Below are 10,723 nucleotides of genomic sequence, written 5' to 3' on the forward strand. Positions count from 1 at the left end.
GGCACCTCAAAAGCTCTTGGCCAATTTTGATGGAACAGGAAAGCAATTCCATGATTAACATCAAGAGTGTCCTGTGTGCCTGGCAGCTAGGTGCTTCCCATGTACCTTGTCACTTCACTATCCTAACCGCACGGGACCACTCAGCACTCTCCACAGAGCCCTCTGCACCCAGAGCAGTAACTGCAAGTATTCACCTATCCCAGGCCCTACCTTCCATTCCAACCCAGCGACTCTGGATTCATGTTCACCTGCTCACCTCACACCTGGACTCACTTCTCTACCTGGTCCCTTCAGGCGGGATCCAGGGTGAGACTCTTTGCCTGTTTCACTCTGGCTCTCATCCTCAGCACTGAGCTTTGCAGTCCACATACTTAACCTGTTCCAACCCAGGGGATAGCCAAGGCTCCCAGACCTCAGTCCCAACCTAGCGTGATAGGTCCTTGATTATAGGAGAGGAAAGAGTAGATCAAAGTGGCCTTGATTACACCAATGTTCCAAAGACAACAAGGAAGCTCAGTCACGTTAAGTAATGTGCCCAGGTCACATGTCCTGGCTTCTGAGACCTACCATCTCCTCCTATGTGTAGGGCACCTTTCCTCTCCTTTTAGACAGGCCCTTCTATAGCCTTTGGAGGCCCACCTACTTGTCCATGTCACTCTTTGATTATGAGATATCCAGGCGGGGGCTGTTACCTAGCACTGTCCCCAGGGTCAGCCTGCAGAGAACAGCCCTGGGAAGATGCAGGAGAACAGTGCCCAGTCTCCCTCGAGCTACCTGGATGTTCCGCCCTTCCCCTACTTCTGCTTCCAAAGGTACTTGAAATCCTCCTTTGCATTTGTTTTGGCACCAAAGAAGCAAAGCTAGTAAATGTATTTTCTTGTCAATTTTTTTACTTTGTAATTGATACTAAATCCCTCTGTAAAGAAACACACACCCTCAACCTCTTAAAGAAAGCTAGTCATGGTATAATGGCTTAAATAAAAGAATTGTGAAATTCCGGGGTAAGTACCAATCTCTATTTTACCCCTTCTGTCCTGAGAACACCAAACTCTCAGGTGAAATTTTTGAGGCTGTGGAAAGAGAAAGTGCTTTGGAGTTAGATAAACTGGGTTAAAATTCTGGCTTTGCCTCCCAGTTGCTAGGGACCTCGGGAAAGAAACCTGAGAGTCATCCTATGCTCTATCCTAGCCTTACTCATTGCACCCCACCTTTACACCAGTGCTGCCGGGGAGACCTTCTGAACAGTTCTTCCCCAATCTCTGCTTCAGTTGAGAGCTGGTCTGGTGATTAAGCACATGGGCTCTGGAGTGGGACCGTCTGAGCTCGATAGCACTTACTGTGCTATCCCAGGTAATTTACTTAACCTCTCAATGTTTCTGTTTCCTCATCTGTAAAATGAGGATTAAAAAAATCTCTGGTTGTTAACAAGATTCAATGAAACAATCCCTATAAAGCCTAATCCCTGGCCCACAGTAAGAGCGCATGAATATTTTCCTTGTTATTTATTATTATCTCCTTTGTTTAGGCTATTATCATGCAACTCCACCTTCCCTCTGCCCTCAGGGCCCCATGCCCAACCTCTACTCTTTCCTGCAAAATTTCCTGCCTGAGTTCTCCCCCCTCCCCCTCCCCGCCCCCCAGTGCCTCTTCTCCAACCCATTCTCTGTGCCATTGCCAAAATATTCTCTCTAAAAGCAGACTTGATCTTGTGATGTTCAGATGAGAAAAACCCGCCCCACTGTCTGTTGGATAAGACCTGAGATTGCTAGCTTTGCAGACAAAGCCCTCCATTATTAGGGTCCCTGCATACCTCCCAACAACCTCAAGAGGAAAGCTTTACCCCATTTATTGCCTCAGAATGGTTAAGTGATGGTTCCCGAAGTCTTACAGTTATTCATTGGTCCAACTGGGATTTATACCCAAGGCTGATGAGCCCAGAGCAGCTCTGTGCATTGGCCCACACTGCCCCTCCCACACTGACTATCATGAGCTGACAATAAGAGGCAGCATCAGATAAGCAAGAAAGGAACAGCGAGCAGGCGGGAAAGAGGAGCTGGTATGGACACCTCACACATCACGGTGGGCTACCTGGCTGGGGAAGGCTCCGTGGAGGGCTGGGCTCTAGGCGCCTGAGGGAGGACAGGATCTTGAGGATCTGGAGGAAAATACTGAAGCTGTGATTTCAGAATTATCTTATGAGATGAAGTGAGATTCAAGTCTGAGCGGAAACATGTGCTTCAGATGCTATTCTCTTCGTCTCCAGCACTGGCAGGGCCCCAGGCAGCTCTAAGGTTTTGTTCTTGGTTTCAGTTACTGTTCGTGGAGTGGAAGCATCATGCTAGGTTTCAGGGCTTGCCAGGCTCTGTATTATCCAGAGATTAACGGGCTCCAGATTGGTTGGGGAGGGTGAAGCGTCCTTCCCTCTTGAGTTCCTTCCTTGCAGTGATGCCATCCAAATATCCACCCAAATATCCATCCATCCGTTCAGCAAACCTTCTGATACCTGCAGGACACCAGGCCCCAGGGCTGAAAATGCAGAAAACTGTCAGAAGTGTTTCTTGGCCTATAATACTTATCCTTTCATGGTGAGAATCTCCACACACAGTGACTGCCCTGTGTGAAAAGTGCCCTGGGCCTGGGCAGAGTGGGCTGGGTAATCTTCCCAGAGATGATACCTAAGCAAGCTTCTCAGTGATCATTCTCCTAGGATTTATTTCAACAGGCAGATTTGTGTTGCTGCTCTTTGTGATTATAATTGCAGAATGATATGCTCTCACTTGATGTTGTGGAGCTTTTAGGGCATGCAGGGTAGAATAGTGGCTTGGCAGAGTCCCTAATTTGGGGACTTAAAATGTAGGTCCATATCCTCAGTGGAACTTCAGCTATAGACCAGGGATAATACCATCACTGCCTGAGATTTTGTAGCAGAAGTGCGGGGCAGACCCAAAGGTCACGTGGCTTTCTCTGGGGCTATGCTAGGGGCCCAGTGAATTCCTGCGAAAGGACAGTGGCCTGGGCTTCAGGCAGCTCTGCCTCTGACCAGCTGAGTGACTGCACAAGTCATTTAACTGCACCAAGCCTCAGTTACCCCCTTTGTCCAGTGGGGACAATATTACCTTGCCTGTGCTTCAGATGCTAAAATGGCAGCTACTGGTCCCTGGTCTCCCATTCTAGGCTGTATGCCACTCTTTCCCCATCTGTGAGCAAGACAGGGCACTGAGGCTCTGTGCAGAGAAAGAATGAGAGACTATTCTCTAAGGGCTCTTTAGCTTTGACATACCATGCATAAAACAACAGCCAGATTGGACCGTTGCTTAATTCTATCCAAACTGCCAGATAGGCATTTGAATAAGTAATCTAATATATACATTTCACTCTCTTCGATATTCAGGTCGTCTCCAGGCTGGAATGAGTATTCAGAATGATGATTTCTTAGAAACATACCATTCCAGATACGAATGAGAATATTTTTGCAATATTCAGTTCAACAAGGATGGGAAGGTATGAGATTAGGTTCTGCAAATAATCACATCTTTCACATCTTGGACGCCTATACACATACTTAACTACACGCCTTTCTTCATAACCTTGGAAATGCAAATCCCTGGGCCTTGAGAGGCCTGAGTATACCTCTTGTGTTCGGTCAATTCTCATGTGAAAATGGCAGAGCAGGGCAACAAGGACGTGACCTCTCATCTGGTGTTTGAGGCCCTGCTGCACCATCCTCCTGTCTGATAAACTGTGGTCTGGTCTCCTTGCACTCCAGCATGGACAGAGAGCTCACTACTTCTCTGAGCAGCTGATCCCACCCGTGGGCAGCAGGAACTTGGGGAAATAGCCTCTCACATTGAGCAATCTCCCTGCTTCTGCTGTTCCTACATTGATCCTTGTCCTGCAATCTGCTCCTTCTGTCCTAAAAGTCCTGCAGGGATTGAAGGCAATGACCCTACATCGCTCTTACCCAGTTAGCCTTTTCCCAAAATGGAATCCCCACTGCCTCCAACCAGAAACCTGCTCTTTGTCCCATCACAGGGAATCACTCAGAGCAAAGGGAAGCTGGAGATGCCCTGGGAATTCCTTTTGCTCTGGCTTCCCTTGCCATTCAGCAAGAGAAGACAAAGCTTTTAAAGTAACAGGACAAGGTAGCAATTCTAAGGAAGCTTGCCAAGGCTTTTCAGAAAACAGAAAACACAGCCGGGGAAGGGAGACCTTTGGATTACAGCAACAGGAACAGAGAGGGTTAACCTAGGAACTGTTCCAAACCAGCATTGTGCCCATCTCAGTGTGTGTGTGTGTGTATGTGTGTGTGTGTGTGTGTGTGTGCGCGCGTGCGCATGCTTATGAGTGATCTACTAGAGACACTCAACCGTGCCTTGGTGGTATTAGTATAGGATAAATCCTTCACTTGGCCAATTGTCATGTACCTTTCAGATCCACTCTCAGGCCAACTCCTCTCATCATTGCCCAACATTTCGGCTTACCTTAGCCCACCCTGCACCCTGAGGAAACCTTTTGTGCTTTCCTCTATGTTGTCCAGGTCCTTGCCAGTCTGCGCCCTTAGATGGCGGGCACTTTCTCGGGAAACCTGACCATGTCTGATCCACATGTTCCCCTGTGCCTGGCACAGTATGGGTGCTTCATGCATGTTGGTTGCATGAACGTATTTGTGGAAAGGTGCCAAGTCCTCTTCCAGGGCTCTTACCACCGCCTATGCTGCCATGGTCCTCCTTCCTCACATAAAGATTCGAAGGTGATGCGGATTAGGGAGAGCATAGCTCTTGCAGATGGGACTTTGGTAGGGGATCACACTCAGATGAGCCAATGGTATCCACGCCTCTGAAGTGCCTCCCTATGAGAGGTGGAAGTTGGGGTGAACAGTACTGTTTCTCCAGCCTCCATCGCTTTGGGCTGACTGTTCCCAGCCGTGATCTGCTGTCCTCCCCTGCCTGGCCCCTCCAGAGCAGCCATTCCTCCAGTTGACATTCACATTTTCCTTCTTTCCAGCCAAGTCACAGCTTTGGATGCTCCCTAGGCAGATGTGCAGGATGCCTGCACACATCTGCATATCAAAGGGGCCTGGAGCGTTGCTTGGCGGGAGGCCCTGGCTCACAGTGCTCCCTTGGCAGACCACAGTTGTGAAAGGATCTCTGCCTGTACTGTACTTGGCCAAAGAACTCAGCCAGGGACTAGGCTGCTCAGCAGTGGGCTTTGTCCTGCCCGGGGAAGGTTGCAATATGGTGCATTTCTGGGGTCAAAGAAACTATATCTCCTATGAGGAGGCTAATAAAATCAGTAGGCAAAGTCTTGGTATAGGGGGAAGAGAATAAAAATGCATTTATTTTCCCATTCACTTAATGAGAGCAGCCCAGCCACCCCATTGGTGGAGCGTCTGCTTTGTGCTGAACAGTAGAAGATAGCAAGTCATTAAATATGAGACCTTGTTTCACATCGGAGAGCTGCTGCTGTCAATGTCTGAGACCTTGGGTAAGTCCTTTAACTTATTTTGTAGTTCGTTTCCACATCTATAAAATGGAATGATAATTTTACCTGCTGTATAAGAAGAATTGCATGAGAAGAGCCCAACAAAGTACTCAGCAGAGCACATGACAAGCATTTAGCCAACATCAGTTATTCTTGAGCACTTCGTTTACTGAATGTTTACTATGTGTCAGGAATCGTTCTGGATGCTTTAAAAATTTTGTCATATTTATTTCCCACAATAAACCTCGAAGACAGGTATTATTACCCCTAATTTGCAGTCAAGTAAACTGAGGCCCAGAGTTGCTAAATACCTCCAAAGCCTACACAGCATATGAAGGGCCTGTCCAATTTAACTTGCGGGTCCATGGGAAGCCAGATGTAAATGTCACTCTTGGGGTAGGGACAGAGTTGGAGAGTTCCAAGGGGAAAGAGGCCTATGCCTGTGTGTGGACTCGAGGAAAGGAGAGAATCAGATTCCTGTCCACAGGCTGAGATCACAGCTGGAAAGATGTGCTGGCTGTCAGCTCTAATGGGTGAAGTGTGGAAGGAAAGGGAAGAGTGGGTGATAAGGCTGGCGATCAGGAAGGGCGGGCGAGACACAGGACAGCACAGGCTCCCAAGAAGAGGCCATAGCAGAGTCAGGACGAAAGTCAAGACCGGAGTAGGTTTGCCAGAGCTGGTGGCCTGGTTAGGCACTTTCCCTTGCTGGGCCCTCAGATCACAGGGCTGAGTGAGGACTAAATGAAGGGCTGCACAGAAAGCTCTTTTTAAAATGTTTGGAGCACAGCAAGTGCTCAATACATGCATCTAGAGGAATAATATCCAGACTAGTGCATGGACTACACAGTTTTAGAAATAGTAACAGAGGTTACTATATTCATTCTTTAGAGGTGGGGGTCTGGGCTTGAGCTGAGACTCTGAAGGACTGTTGGAGCAGACTCCTTGGAGGGTTTCCATTACGTGAAGGTCCTTGGATGCCTGAATCAGCACAAAGGAGACATGCACTGTCCCTACTTTAGGGAGGAGGGTGATGGCGGGGTGTTTGACCCTGAGACTAGTTTCCTGGCTTGGTGCTAGGACCCATGACTGACCCCCAGGGAGAGGGCTGACAGGTAGAAGCTGTTTCCTAAAGGGCCACAGAGAGGGCTATGAATGTAGAGTGGGGGAAAATGAACATTTTTCTAGTTCTAGATTGAAAAGACTGTGGCTTTGGCTGCTACAGTATTTCTTGACCCAGCAGTTTGACATCAAAGCAGGAAACAGCCTTGGTAGAATCATCAGAATTCCCCTGGTGGACACTGGGAGACCTGACCGGGGGGGGGCCCTCTCAACTGTAGGAAGCAGGAAGCAGGAACCTGGAATCTCAAGGGAGGGGCTGAACAGAAAAGCAGCAACATGGTAGATGGCACATGGATACAGAGGGCATCTGCTGTGAGCTCACTTATGCTGCCACATGGAGATTTCCAGAAATAACTGAGCCAGACTGGGAGGGAGGCTGGAGTCCTGTAGGTAGGAGCATGAGCCAGCAGATCACAGGTGATTACCATAACTAGAGCTCCATTTTTGCCCAGAGGCTGGTGTGGTCTGGGGAAACAGTAGTTATATACTCTTTGCTTATACCCCCGATTGACCCCAGGGGTCTGAGGCCATTTCTGAAGGTAGATATGATTATGACCCTTTAATGTATTTCCTCTTTTACTTCTGACATCCTGCTAGTTACTAAGTTCTCTTATTTCACCCTCACAAATACTTTCCAAATTCATTTCCTCCCTACTTCTTCAGCTTTATTCCGGGTGCATAAAGGATAGGTTCCACTTTTCAGTGATTGAGAGTGGGTAGCAATATTTAACCATTATTATGTCTAGTGAGACCCTCAAGGATATGAAAAGGATATGAAAAAGGACCAACTAGAAATTAAGCATACACTGACTGAAATAAAGAATAATATACACAGATCCAACAGCAGACTAGAGGATCGCAAGAATCAAGTCAAAGATTTGAAATATGAAGAAGCAAAAAACACCCAACCGGAAACACAAAAATAAAAAAGAATCCAAAAATATGAAGATAGTGTAAGGAGCCTCTGGGACAACTTCAAGTGAGCCAACATCCGAATTATGGGGGTGCCAGAAGAAGAGAGAGAGCAAGATATTTAAAACCTATTTGAAGAAATAATGACAGAAAACTTCCCCTACCTGGTGAAAGAAATAGACTTACAAGTCCAGGAAGCACAGAGAACCCCAAACAAAAGGAATCCAAAGAGAACCACACCAAGACACATCATAATTAAAATGCCAAGAGCAAAAGACAAAGAGAGAATCTTAAAAGCAGCAAGAGAAAAACAGTTAGTTATCTACAAGGGAGTACCCATACAATTGTCAGCTGATTTCTCAACAGAAACTATGCAGGCCAGAAGGACCTGGCAAGAAATATTCAAAGTGATGAATAGCAAGAATCTACAACCAAGATTACTTTACGCAGCAAAGCTATAATTCAGAATTGAAGGTCAGATAAAGAGCTTCACAGATAAGAAAAAGCTAAAGGAGTTCATCACCACCAAACCAGTATTATATGAAATGCTAGAAGGTATTCTTTAAGAAGAGGAAGAAGAAGAAAAAGGTAAAGATAAAAATTATGAACAACAAATACATATCTATCAACAAATGAATCTAAAAATCAAGTGAATAAAAAAATCTGATGAACAGAATAAACTGATGAATATAATAGAATCAGGGGCATAGAAAGGGAGTGGACTGACAATTCTCTGGGGAAAGGGGTATTGGGGGTGTGGGAAGAGACTGGACAAAAACCGTACACCTATGGATGAGGACAGTGGGGGGGGAGTGGTTAGGGCAGAGGGTGGGGTGGGAACCAGGTGGAGGGGAGCTATGGGGGAAAAAGAGGAACAAATGTAATAATCTGAACAATAAAGATTTAATAAAAAATAAATAAATGTGAGTCCTCTTGTGTGGCTGGGAACTTATAGGTGAGACATTGCCTTTGGGGACATCAAAATGGACAGATAGTCCCCGAGGATGAATAAGGACAGAAAAGGCATTTCCCATGGCTGAGAGTTGCCCAGAGGAAGCCACAATGCTGGGGTCAGGAATGGGAATATACATGGTGCCATAGGGGAGAGGTTGGGTGTAATTTTAGAATGAACAGCAGTTTGGGTGGCTATGGATCATGAAAAACAGAAGCAAGAAGTATGTTAGGAGATTCATCTTAAATCACATGGTGAATGGACTCTGGGTCAAACATTCCTTTTTTTCTCTCCCTCTTCGATAACGGATGGGACAAATTTATAATTTCTTAATTTAATCGTTCATCAAACATCCCTTAGAGTCTACTCTGTGCCAGGAAACAAAGATACAAGATGAATCATATATATTCCCTGCCCTGAAGGATTTCATTTTGTGGGGAGAGATGTTCATGTAAATGCAAAAGCTGTGAGAGATGGAAGCCAAGGGGCTGTGGAAGCAAACGGGAGGCACCTAGCCTGCCTGGAAGCAATGAAGGGTGGGAGCAGGAAAGAGTGCAGCAGGAAAAGTTTCTAAAGAAGGTCATATCTGCTGAGGGTGAAAAGGAGTTCGCTATGTAAAGACAGGGTAGGGTCAGACTGTTGTAGAGAGACACAAGCAATGGGAAATGAATGAGCTGAAAACTAAAACAAAACAAAAAAAATCCTCAACTCACAACAGAGCTCAGTGATGGGGAAATCAAGCAGATCTCAGATGCCCAAATGAGCAAGCACATTGAATCAGGGAATTATGGACCCTTGGTTGGGGCTCAAGAAAAGAGAGAAGAGAGTCTAGACCCTATTTAAAGGGTACCTAGGTTTGTTGATAGAAGCTTTATATATTATCTCATTTACTCATTACCCCATCCATGACCTGGTGTCCAGAGCTCTCTGACTAGGTTTTGGGCCCCAGACACTAGCTAAGCATAAAATTTTATCTTACTTCACACGAGTCAGTCTTTATGTATTTCCCTCCTTTGGAGCTTTGGTGGGAAGGAATAACTGGTCATGGAGTAAAACTGGGTGAGGCATGTCCCAGCACTAGGGTTACTACCCTCCCTCATGAGGACTTCTTTGCTCCTTCCCTCTGGCTCTGATGGGGACATGCTGGGTGGCTTTTTGTTGAAGTCAAGGCTCAGGTTAGGGTACTGAGTAAAACAGAGGAGGACTTAGGGGTTGTTTCATTTCTAAACCATTTGAGCCTCACATGCTTGGGATCAAAGAACCCACATTTTAGGTCAGCTCAGCTCAGTGAAGTTCTGCACTGGAATTTGGAGCCAAAGTCCCAAATTAATAATGGTGACTAACTTTTCCTCCCTTGTGGATATTTTTGCCCCAGTGGGCTGTCAGGGAGAGTTGACTGAGATGAAGTTGGGTATGGGTATTTTTGAGTCCTCTGGCCAAATGCTATTATGATATTATCCCGGCAACACCCTCAGCAATATTCCTGTCTACTAGTGTTAGCCAGAGACTGACGGTTCCCCAGTTCCCTGCCTATCTCATCCTAGGGACCTAGAATATCTTTATTCTTCTCTTGAACCCCAGCCAAGAGTCTAGACTCCCCTGATGCCATTTGCTTGCCATCATGTACGTCTAAGAACTATTTGCTTGATTCCTGAGCTCTGCGTGTTTGCTACTTTCACTGGGACTCCAGAGGCTAACCTCTTTAATGACAATGGTGATTTCTCAAACAGCCAGCAGCACTAGATGTCTTGTGCACACACGTTCTTCCTCTCCCTTTCCTCCATATCCAACAGAACCATGAGTTTGAATCCAGGAGAGTCAGGCAGGGTGGGAGATTGCCAAGGCGATGGCGATGGCGGTCCTGCGCAGAGCACTGGGAAGAACACAAGCTGACTGCAGTCAGAGGAAACTCATTTGGAATCTGTGCTTAGCTACATACAAGCTGAGTGGCTTTCAACAAGTCACTTGGCCCTTCCCAGCCTCCATCATTTTCTCATCTACACTAGTAAAGCAGGGTAATGTTTCCACCAGATAAGAACTTTGAGAGAAGCAAACTACATTTAACTCCTCAAGGGCAGAGCCCGTGCTATAGTCCTCCTTGTACCCTCACTGCCCGCACAGCGCCTGGCACACAATAAATGGTGAGTAAAGGATAGCAGTTAGTCATGTTTATTTGAGAAAGAATATATTCTGAACATCTAGCCAAATCAAGAAAGGGGGGAAAAAAGGAAGATAAGAAAACGATCCTCTTGTTCTTTA

Source organism: Myotis myotis, unplaced genomic scaffold (assembly GCF_014108235.1).
Source record: "Myotis myotis isolate mMyoMyo1 unplaced genomic scaffold, mMyoMyo1.p scaffold_m19_p_2, whole genome shotgun sequence".
NCBI lineage: Eukaryota > Metazoa > Chordata > Mammalia > Chiroptera > Vespertilionidae > Myotis > Myotis myotis.